We start from the raw sequence: 11,198 nt of genomic DNA, 5'->3' as shown, positions 1-11,198 counted from the left end.
GCAGCTTGCCATGAAGGACCCGTGTATGTACAAAGAGTGGATGTGGCTATGCGCCCCCATCGGCATTAGCTCCATGATGATGATGAAACTGAGAATCTACACTCGCATCGCCTGCCTGAAACACCAAGCCTAGCTGTGTACTGGGACACAAGTCAGGTCCTAGACATACGACGAGTTGAACCGCGCCTTAGATCAGTAAAGATATTTGTTACTTTTCCAGTTAGAACACATAAAATACATTCCCAATGTATTTCAAGAAAAACACCGTCATAAGTCCCACCTAATATAAATTAACATACTAATTATCTTTATAATACCATGCAATATGTAGATTAACATCAATGAAAACTCTTTCACAGACCACAGTCCATTAAAAACAAGGTATTATTGGTAATGTGACCCCACACCTAATGTAAAGAATCTGAGCCTACCATGTGGTAGAACGCATCATTCTATTTAAGTTTTCTTCTATACCATTTTCTGCGCAAATTGATAATAACGGTGTTATAGAGGGTATAAAATCCACAATTTTCAGGAGCGGCAGTAACCTTACGCCTCCATCGCCGCGACAAAATGACTTTCAGAAAAAGTCGTTAAAGGGCATGTGTGAAGTAATTATCGTGCATTGTTTTTTCTTTGAATATTGTTCAGTAGTGTATGCTTAGCCTATTCATGCAAAAAAAAATCGAAGAAACCCTCTGGAATCCCCAAAAATCCCATTGCAACGCCATTAGAAACGATGATGCAAAACCCGGCGGTCTTCGGCAATCCCCGGTTGTGACGCCATTCCCAAAACCAGGGAGAATCTTGTTGAATAGCGTGATACACACAGTGCACCCGCGAGTCAAAGATATCATGGGATTGTCCCAGTTTCAAGCTATTAGAGTTTGTAACAAATGATGCCGTGGAGTTGTGTAGCAATTCATTTTTCCCACTCATGTCACCAGCTATTTGATTGGCCGGAAGACCGCGACAGAGCAAGGAAATGGACACATTTTGTGCATGCCAAGCAGAGAAACTTTCAGCCTGTGTCAACCAGCGTACTTTGCCTCAAAGACTTCGAGCCCGATTGCTTTACGAACAGAATGGCTTACGACATGGGATTTGCAAAATGGTAGGCCATTTTCAATTCATATTTGTCATGATCAAAACAGCCCAAAACAAACTCTGAAAGAGCGCTTTTGCTTGGCGGCGTAGCAAACATTCATTGCGTGGGTACGACACAGTTTGCCGACTGCATTGCAAGTGTGTATGTATTACTACACAGGTAGGGTAGGTACACCCCAAAAAGCACAACACAAATAAATACCGATACCCTTCTACTCGCGAATGGATGTAGGCCTGCGCCATGGGTGCAGACAAGAGAGCTCAACCTGCAGAAATTTTGTACCATACAGAAGCGGGATCACACGTTCGACTATAAAAATAATGGTAATTTTCTATATTACCTTTGCCTCTCCGATATCGACGATTTTGGTATCGTAATATAGAAAATTACCATTCGTTCAATCTCTTCGGGTCTCGACGCCACTCCATGTCTGGCTGGTTTGGCACAACTTCCACATCCGCAGCGTAGGGCTCGTACATATACGGTCCAACAACCATCAACCCTTGATATTCCTCTTCCAACTATTCGAAGACATAGGCACCCTCTAAAGAAGTTGTACCAATGTCCTCGTCGGAATAATCCGATGAAACTTCACTGATTTCACTGTCGCTGTAGTCTTGTTGTGAGTCAGCCATGAATAATGTATTGAATGCAGCGAATGCTGTGATCGCGTTCAGGAATTGACGTCACACATCCGGGTTCCGGATTTTCGCGGGAAAATATAAATTGACGTCAGAAAATCGAAATAAATCAATTTTGGGGAATTATTTTCAGATTACCTATTTTATTCATATTAGAGAGATGGTTTGCGAGCTAATTCTCCCTCTTTGAAATTTTCAGTTGTTACTTCACACATGCCCTTTAAGAGCGACAGGAAATCGGACGGATTTGTAGTGGATGACGTATGCAGATAAATCAAATGAGCTAATAAAATTTGGGCGTGAACGTGAAGTGAACATAGACAATAGAACCAAACAGATATGGAATAGATCATTACGTGACAATAGAATCTGGGCTTAGGAGAAGCCCTTTCAAATTCAAATCAGTTCCAGTGTGTAGGTTGAGATTTCATCGCGAAATATCAACAAAATATGAAGCTTACTAAATCTATGAGATCACGGTGCACTGCCAGTGGAAGTACAATTCCTGCACTGTAAGATATCATGTCATTACAGAAATGACAGACACTAGTGGGTTTGTGGTGCATGGAAAAGGGTTCAAAAACGAAGAAAGCAGTGTAAGTTTGCTGTAAGCGATCGCAATTCCCGCGAACAACGACCTGGAATACCCGGTCGATCCCAGTGACCCGCAGCCTGGCCCGTCTAGAGTTAAGGCTGAAGTTAAGATGAGGTCAAAACTGTTCCTGGGTCTGGGCTCTCTCCTGCCGGAACATACGAGGTGAAGGTTTCGCAGACCAGGCAGGGGCAGGGGGCGGCAGCCCCTCCTGAAAGGGGGTATAAGGGTGCAATATCTACTGAAAACGTGTCAGATACCAGGTTTGCCCGGGCTCTTTCCTGCCTGAACATACGAGGTGAATATTTTGTAGACCAGGCAGGAGGTGGGGGCGGGCGGCAACCCCCGTTGAAAGGGGATTTAAGGGGGTGGAACCCTCTATACAACCCGGAATTGTGTTAATATACTATGATAGTATTCTACCGATATATCTTGATATTTCTTAATATGTAGGCCTATCATACCCTCCCAGCTATCGGGACCGATATCGTAGTCATGCTTGGCGAAGGAAATAAGTGCTAGATTCGTTCGAATTGCGACGAAAATTATTCTATTCACCCCAAAAATGGTGTGGGGTTGCATTTACAAATTTACCTAAGTAAATAAATGAATAATTGAAGATAATGATATTAAGAGTAATAGAGCACTTTGGTGCATTTCCAATGTCGCTAGTGTATGTGTGTGTGAGAGCCTGTTGCCAGGTTAAATTACTTCCCTGGTATCTATTAGGTATATATTGCACTTGAATTTTCCTATATCTTCCGGGTAGATCACATTTTATTAATTTCCTACTTTAGGTAACTTATTAATCTACCAGCAAAACTTTTCCCCACGAAGGTACTCTTAGCACAATAATCATGAAGATCAGAAATTACTGCATATTGTCTTTCACCCAGGCCGGGAAAATGACACATCACAAATAAATAAAAATAACAAAGTTTTATGTGATTGCTGCTGAATTAAGAGATAAGTGTTACGAACTAGGAAAAGATAGGATTTTTTTATATTCTATATCTTTGATAACTATATGCTTACTTTCATCACAATTATTATCATATGATAATGAAATGTAACAACTGCTCTTATCTACAATACATTTTAAGCAGTATTTTCAAACGTTACGAGCACAATAATAATTAGGTTTGTAATTCATTTTAAAGCCCAGTGTATATACACTGCATGGAGTAATCTGCTACGTGTAGTTCTTATCACCAGCTACCTCTCTCTTGCTCTCTCCCTCTCACCCTCGATCCACCCTTCCTCTCCTCTCTCGACTGTTCGTGATTGTCCTTACCGATAGTTTTTCGATACTCTCTCTTACCCTTGGCAGCACACTCACCGACCAATCAGAATCTCTGAAAACAATGACGTCAGATAGGTAATGAGAAAACTCCAACGGGTTGGCACTTTTGTTCATCTACCACCGCCATGAGGCCCGAGCGATCTTTGGCGTATCGGCGATGTCTTTAATGCGCGGTTCGCCTGGCCTCATCTTCGTCTAGGACCTGACGTGTCCAAGAGCCCGGCGAAAAGCTCCGCACTTGACTCTCGCTTGAATAACACCGCGCATATTATATATATATATATATATTTATATATATATATATATATATATATATATATATATATACATATACATATACATATACATATACATATACATATACATATACATATACATATACATATACATATACATATACATATACATATACATATACATATACATATACATATACATATATATACATAGATACATACATATATATATATGTATATATATATATATATATATATATATATATATATATATATATGTATATGTATATATAAATATATATTATATATATAAATATATATTATATATATTATATATATATATATATATATATATATATATATATATATGTGTGTGTGTGTGTGTGTGTGTGTGTGTGTGTGTGTGTATATATGTATATATATGTATATATATATATATATATATATATATATATATATATATATATATATATATATATATATATACATATATACATGTATATGTGAGAGAGAGAGAGAGAGAGAGAGAGAGAGAGAGAGAGGGAGAGAGAGAGAGACATACATATGTATATCTATGCATACAGGAAGTTTTTTATATATGACTCCGCACCCATAAATTTGGGCGGAGTCGTTGGAAAGTGTAGCACGGCAGTTTTTGTCGGCGGAAATGAGAGCTTTAACTTTTTGGTTTCTTTTTAGCTATTTCATCTTTTTTTATTAGTAAAATCTTTGGAGTTGAAAGGACGTGTTTATATACAGAAACGCCACATAATCAGTGACTTGATATATTAGCAGCTATTTGTTCAATCCTCTCTGGATTTACTTTTGTTGGAAATGGGAACAGAAGAAAAACAGGTAAGCTAAACGCTGGACCTCTTTCAAAAATCTGATAATGTTTCAGTGTTTTCTTGTTGTGTAAGGCCTGTGCACACAAGCGGGCATAACTGGCGGCACAAGGGTAAGTAGAGATGACGTCATAGTCAGGCAACTACTCACTACTCCCCTCCCCCCCCCACTTTCTTCTTGCTTGAGAAGTCCCTTTTATGCTGCTCATCAAGTGCGCCTCAGTCATTTCGTTCCCTGGCTGGGGCTTTTTTTTTTTTTTTTTAGATTTCCTGTTGGTCTTAAGTTGTTACTCACACCTTAGTCCAGGCTCAAGAGAAATCAAGGTTATTCCTCAACCATTAGCCTGTTAGATGAAGTATGCTTCAGCGTAGATTGTGGGTACAGAGGTAAAATACTTAATTTTCGTAAAGGTGATTTTCATTGTCATTTAGTAGTGCGTGTTTAAGAAACAAATAATTTATTCAGACTATATTTACTGTAACTAAAAGATTGAATTTATTTTATTATTTGCGGTGATTTCAACTGGAACTGTTCGAGGTACATTCCATGTGCGGACTAAACAACTAAATTGTGTTCAGTTGGCCTTTCTTTAAACAAGTGCAACATTTAGTACCAAGAAAAGAGGACACCCCAAGGACTTGCTGCTTCAATTCGTTCCGTTCAGAAATTGCACATAGGTAATAGCAGAGATATATATGCATAGGAGAACAGGTATTTTATGAGGTCATCATGGGAGAATACCTTCACAGGGGTGGGGAAGAGCTGTATCATTTCACCTCCAACTATGATGCAGTAGATCCACATCCAATACAGAAAAGACTTCAGAAGAGAATCCTAAAAAGTAGCTATAATTGCTTAAATGGTAAAACATTTTGCCGCATCAGATACTAGTTGTAATTGCACTAGTTTTGACTATCACCAAACAGTTTTTCTGTTGGTGTAATATAACCTCACATATAAATTTTTCTTTAAAACTGACGAGGGATAATATCATGACCACCTGCTATATCAAAATATATGATGAGAGATGGACTCAAGTGAGTGAAAAGGATGTATGCTTTGGTATCTAAGGCAAGAAGCAATATACCCAAATAGGGACATATTGCAGAACCAGGACCATGTTTGTATGTAGTCAGAGCACATGTTCAAATGTGAACGAATTCACGAGACAAACACATCAATCACTACCCCAATTTGGTGGCACCAAATTGCGGTAGTTGGATGTTTGCTGTATGAATAATGTTTTGTGGAAACAGAAATATAAGTTTTTGTGTAAGTGCTGTACAATACATTTCAGACTGAAATTTAGAAAACAAGGGATAACACAGCATAAATTAATTTAAAAATGACATTATTAAAAAATTCATACTTTATAGCTGTGTTTTCTTAAACAAAAACAGTGTATACATGAAAAAAAATGCATACTATGCCCTTGGAAATCTAACAAAGAATAATCAAAACATTTATATTAGGATATCTAAAACAATATTCCACATTCATCAGCCTTTATTATTATACATAATTTTGGGCAACACAGCGGTGTACAAAATTTTATTTCAACTAAAAGAATAAATCACATTTCCGTTTTCTTCAAAATTTCTCACTAACAGTTTTTAATCTGTTTTGCATCAGACGCCATGATGACAGCCAATTTCTTTGATTAATATCACTAATATATAGAATATATATACAAAACTACAACATATATCAAATCATTGCACCTTTAGTGTAATATACAGTACATCTGAGTAGGGTAATAAAATACTCTGGACCTATACAATGATACACATGTGAAATTGGATCCATGCAAAGTAGGAAAACAACATGATAAGAGATGTGGTAGCGTAGTCTTGTTGCTACGTTACACCAGAATATGACTCCATGGGCGATTGACTACAGAAATTAGAATCGTGACCCCATGGGAATGTGGTAGTCAACACAACTCACCAATGCTGCTGCAAGTTAGTTAAAAGCAGAGACTGGGTGTGTTCAAAATAGCTTCTCTGTAAAAAAGCCAAGACTGGGCAATCAAGTGTTTACTGACTGTTGAAAGTGTCAAGAAAAAGGGGAAAAAAAAGGAGAAAAAAATCTTTCTTTCAACCAATATGGTTAATGCCCATTTCCTGTCCATCTTGTTTGAGACCTTTCTGAATCACACCCACGAAGAGCTACAAGAACATGTTAGAGACCACTATCAATATGGTACACCTGTAGAAGGAAACTTCCTGGATGGTCAGCAGGTAGGGGGGCAACTTCTGTGCTAATCAAGATACATATGAATCAGAGTATCCTTCTCTCTTTCTTGCAATTTTTCCCTCTATCTCACACACACACACACACACACACACACACATACACACACACACACACACACACACACACACACACACACACACACACACACACACACACACACACGCACGCACACACACGCGCACGCACGCACACACACGCACACGCACACGCACACGCACACGCACACGCACACGCACACGCACACGCACACGCACACGCACACACACTCACACTCACACTCACACACACACACACACACACACACACACACACACACACTCACTCACACTCACACTCACACTCACACTCACACTCACACTCACACTCACACTCACACTCTCACTCTCACTCTCTCACACACACACATTCATACTCATATACACACTCTCACTCTCACTCACACTCACTTTAGCAAGTCACTCACTCACTCACTCACCCACCCACCCACCCACCCACCCACCCACTCACTCACTCACTCACTCACTCACTCACTCACTCACTCACTCACTCTCTCTCTCTCTCTCTCTCTCTTTCTCACTCACTCACTCACTCACTCACTCACTCACTCACTCACTCACTCACTCACTCACTCACTCACTCACTCCTGTCTCTCTGGCACATATTTTCACACACACACACACACACACACACACACACACACACACACACACACACACACACACACACACACACACACACACACACACACACACACACACACACATAAACTCTCTCTTACTCTTACTCTTACTCTCACTCACTCTCACATTCACACTCACATACTCTCATCAAACAACCTTTCAACTTCCTTTTGCAATAACATGCACTGAATCCTGCCCTCTACAATGAATCTTAAATGGCAATATCAGTGAGGTCTGTCATAAATAGCTGTGTGCATATGAAGCCCAGTGAAAGAAATAAGAAACAGGAAGAGTAGAAAAAGGGTCATTTGGAGCGAAGAACTCCTTTCAGAGGGGATGTCTGGGAAGGGGAGACCAAAGATGTGTGACAACCGTTATTTACAACCTTCGGCCATGGAATCACTGGAGTCAAATAAACTTTTCTATTGAGTTACCGACACTACATAACTATGACAGCAGAAAAAGTTAAAGTGACCACCGGACTACTAAGACGAAGGAAACCATGCCTATGCTTGTTAGAGCCTTCTTATAAAACCTGCACTACCATCTACCCATCCCAAACATTACACTTCTGTTATCTGAATCACAAGTTCAAATCCTATACATATATACGTGCACGCGCCTATAATTTTTTATGTCATCTTTTCCTTCTGTCTCACTTTCTGTCTCGCTTGCACTCTCTCTTGCTCACTCATACATTTTACATCCTGTCACTATAATCCTCTCCCCTCTTGCTGTTTTCCTCTCTTTTTTTTGTCTTTCTTTTTTTTTCTCTATACTTTCTCTCCCAATAGTTAGTATTCCCTCACTCTTCCTTTTCTAATTCCCTCTCTCTTTTACAGCCCTTCTTCTTTTGTGTCTCCTTTCCTCTCCCTCGATATAGCCCTCACTCTAGCTCTTTTTCTCCTTATTTCTCTTTATGTCTGATAATTCTAAATTCTTTTCTCTTCCTTTTCCTCTTCCACAACCTACCTCCCCCTAGCTATTTCTTAACTAACTTATCCACCAACCTCACAATTCACAAACTTAATATTTCCCTATTCTTCCAGCTTACAAACTAATCTTTCACATTTTCTCTCTTACAAACTTGACATTCACTTCCCATTAACATACACTTACACACATCTTTCACAAAATCAGTTGAATCATCTTCACTCACATGAATTCTCTTAATAAACATCTTATCTTATAAACATTCACAGACACTTAAGCATACGCACAAACATATATGCCAACACACTTTACCGCTAGTTTTGATTACAAAATATCTAATCTATTTACATCAAGCTTTGCCCATACAGTAGTGAAAATTGCTAATTTCAGCATTATGCTGTACGGTCTGATATCACGGCCAATATCAATACATTCTGTAATGACACGCAGTTCTTTAGCTTCAGAATAACATGGTCAAAGGTTACCTGATCAGATTCAAGACAACATAACCGGTCTTTCAACTGTTCAGTAGTCATTAAAAGATTTAAAAGTAATTTCTGGACAAGTTCTTTGTATATTTTATCAAGTGCTATATTCGTGTGCTTCACCTCCAAGGCCATATATATGCTCTTTTTAACCTAGGTATCAACTATCTGAGAGGAAAAAAGGAAGAAGAAAAAAATCAAACACCGAAGAGATAAAAAGAATGTCAGAAAAAAATCAAACATGTCTAAGAATAATCTTGAAAATTCTCGGCAAATCCCTCCTCCCCAAGTGTCTTCCAAGAGCCAGAAATAAGAAACCATGCTGAGGTCCAGTCCTGCCCAAACTGCTTCAAATTATAACTCACCTCAGAACTTTACTAGATGAGAAGGATCCATTCTCTTCACACACATAAATACTTCCATTACTTAGAAAAGGCATGTATTTAACTGTGTGCATCATTGTGTCCCTATACAAGAAAAAATATCAAAATTAAATCTACCAAGACTAACATAATTGAGTTGAGGTGTTCACTATTTGTGAGCATTTCAGGTAATCATTTCTCTAAACAAAGAGGAAGGATAAGAAACTTGCCTAATTTATGATGAGAATGAACATGACCAGCAATGTTTTATACACAAAAAAGGAACTCTTCTGGAGATATCTATAATGCAATGCATGGAGCATCGTGAGCAGTAGCCTAGTACAAGTAGTCTGTTGACAAATTCTTCAGTTCGAGCATAAGGTATTCAGTGTACATGTTCTGTTGTTCTAACCTCCACTTCGAGAGATCAAGGATGTGGAGAGTGTCATGAAGCTGAAGGATAAAAAATTATCAAGATAATAATGCATTTGGGAGTCTTCCTAGTGGTCTGAATGCTGGATATAAGGTGACTTAGAAATAATAACCTGTAATCATGTTGGAAAAAAAAGGTCAAAGTTCCAAGTTGATTAGCAAAAGAGGCTAGCATGACAAATTCCACATGTCGTGCAACAGAAACAAAACTATATTGTCTTCTTGTTTGGCTAGTGGTTAGTCATATAAGCAATGACTGCATGGTTTGCTGAAAAATAACATTGTAGCTGTGAAGGTAAATTTGGTCCTTGTATATGCATAAAACTTACCAAATCCTTATATAGCCAAAGTATCAAAAATGCAATCATACCCATGGCAGGTACGATGAGCAATTCCAAGCCTTTAGCGCAACTAATCGAGGCTCAATTCTGTTTATGGCAGTATACTAGTTCTACTACCTGAGCAGTCTATACAACCATTGTGACAAGTACTATACAATTGCCAGCCAAACTCTACACCCTGAAATACATTTTACACAATGAAAAATAAAGAGATGTCATCTCTATAAAATCAAAACAAATGATATAATAATTATGTTACTATTCACTTCATTCAGTTACATTAAGGCATTTTTGCTTGGAGATCAGCCTCCATCAATCAGCTGAATCTCCACAGCATGTAAAATGAAGAAAAAACTAACATTAAATTCGATTGGAAGGGAATAATCTTGAGGAGCCTTTCACTTTCTCAGACTGTACTTTCTTCATCTCCACAGAATCTGGGGCCGTTACAGAAGCACTTTAAACAAGGATCACTCTTAAACCACTGCGGAGATAGACAACAACAAAATTTTCTTAAATGGGTTGCACAATTTTCCATTATTGTCTCCCACATGTACACAAGACTTCATCTGGAAGTATATTCTAGAAAAGCTTTATCTTCTTCAGGAAAATTGAAGAAACAGTCATCTTTGTTCTCTTCCTTGTAAATTTATTAAATCTGATATATCTGATGTTCCAATCACAAATCTCCATCATCCAGATCAGGAGATAAAGTCTTTAAATACTGCACTCTCTCTCTTGAATGCAGTATCCTCATCTTCAAAAAGGAAGTTGATATTCAGCATACTGTAACTGCATCCCACATCAAAAACATGGAATATGTAAATACAAGAAATTATTCCTCATATTACAATATGTCTTTAAGATCCTTGTTACTTTCATCACCATCAAAATGAGTGAGTAAGAGTCTGTCATTTTAATTCTCTTTTCTTTGTAAGTCTATCAGAAGTAACAGGTTAGTATAGACAGGAGTAAAGTTCCTC

At 38.3% G+C, this 11,198-nt stretch overlaps 1 protein-coding gene across 1 annotated transcript in view; it reads right to left on the bottom strand.

The window, feature by feature from the left end:
* Positions 1 to 6,214: 6,214 nt before the first annotated feature.
* LOC113802470 (E3 ubiquitin-protein ligase ZNRF1) overlaps positions 6,215 to 11,198 on the bottom strand; it is a gene marked incomplete in the record, with an annotated part of 199,336 nt that continues 194,352 nt past the window's right edge. The window contains 1 exon segment of the mRNA XM_070123127.1: positions 6,215 to 11,198.

This window comes from Penaeus vannamei, chromosome 1 (genome assembly GCF_042767895.1).
Source record: "Penaeus vannamei isolate JL-2024 chromosome 1, ASM4276789v1, whole genome shotgun sequence".
In the NCBI taxonomy this organism is placed as follows: Eukaryota; Metazoa; Arthropoda; class Malacostraca; order Decapoda; family Penaeidae; genus Penaeus; species Penaeus vannamei.
This window is presented reverse-complemented; position numbering and strand designations above follow the sequence as displayed.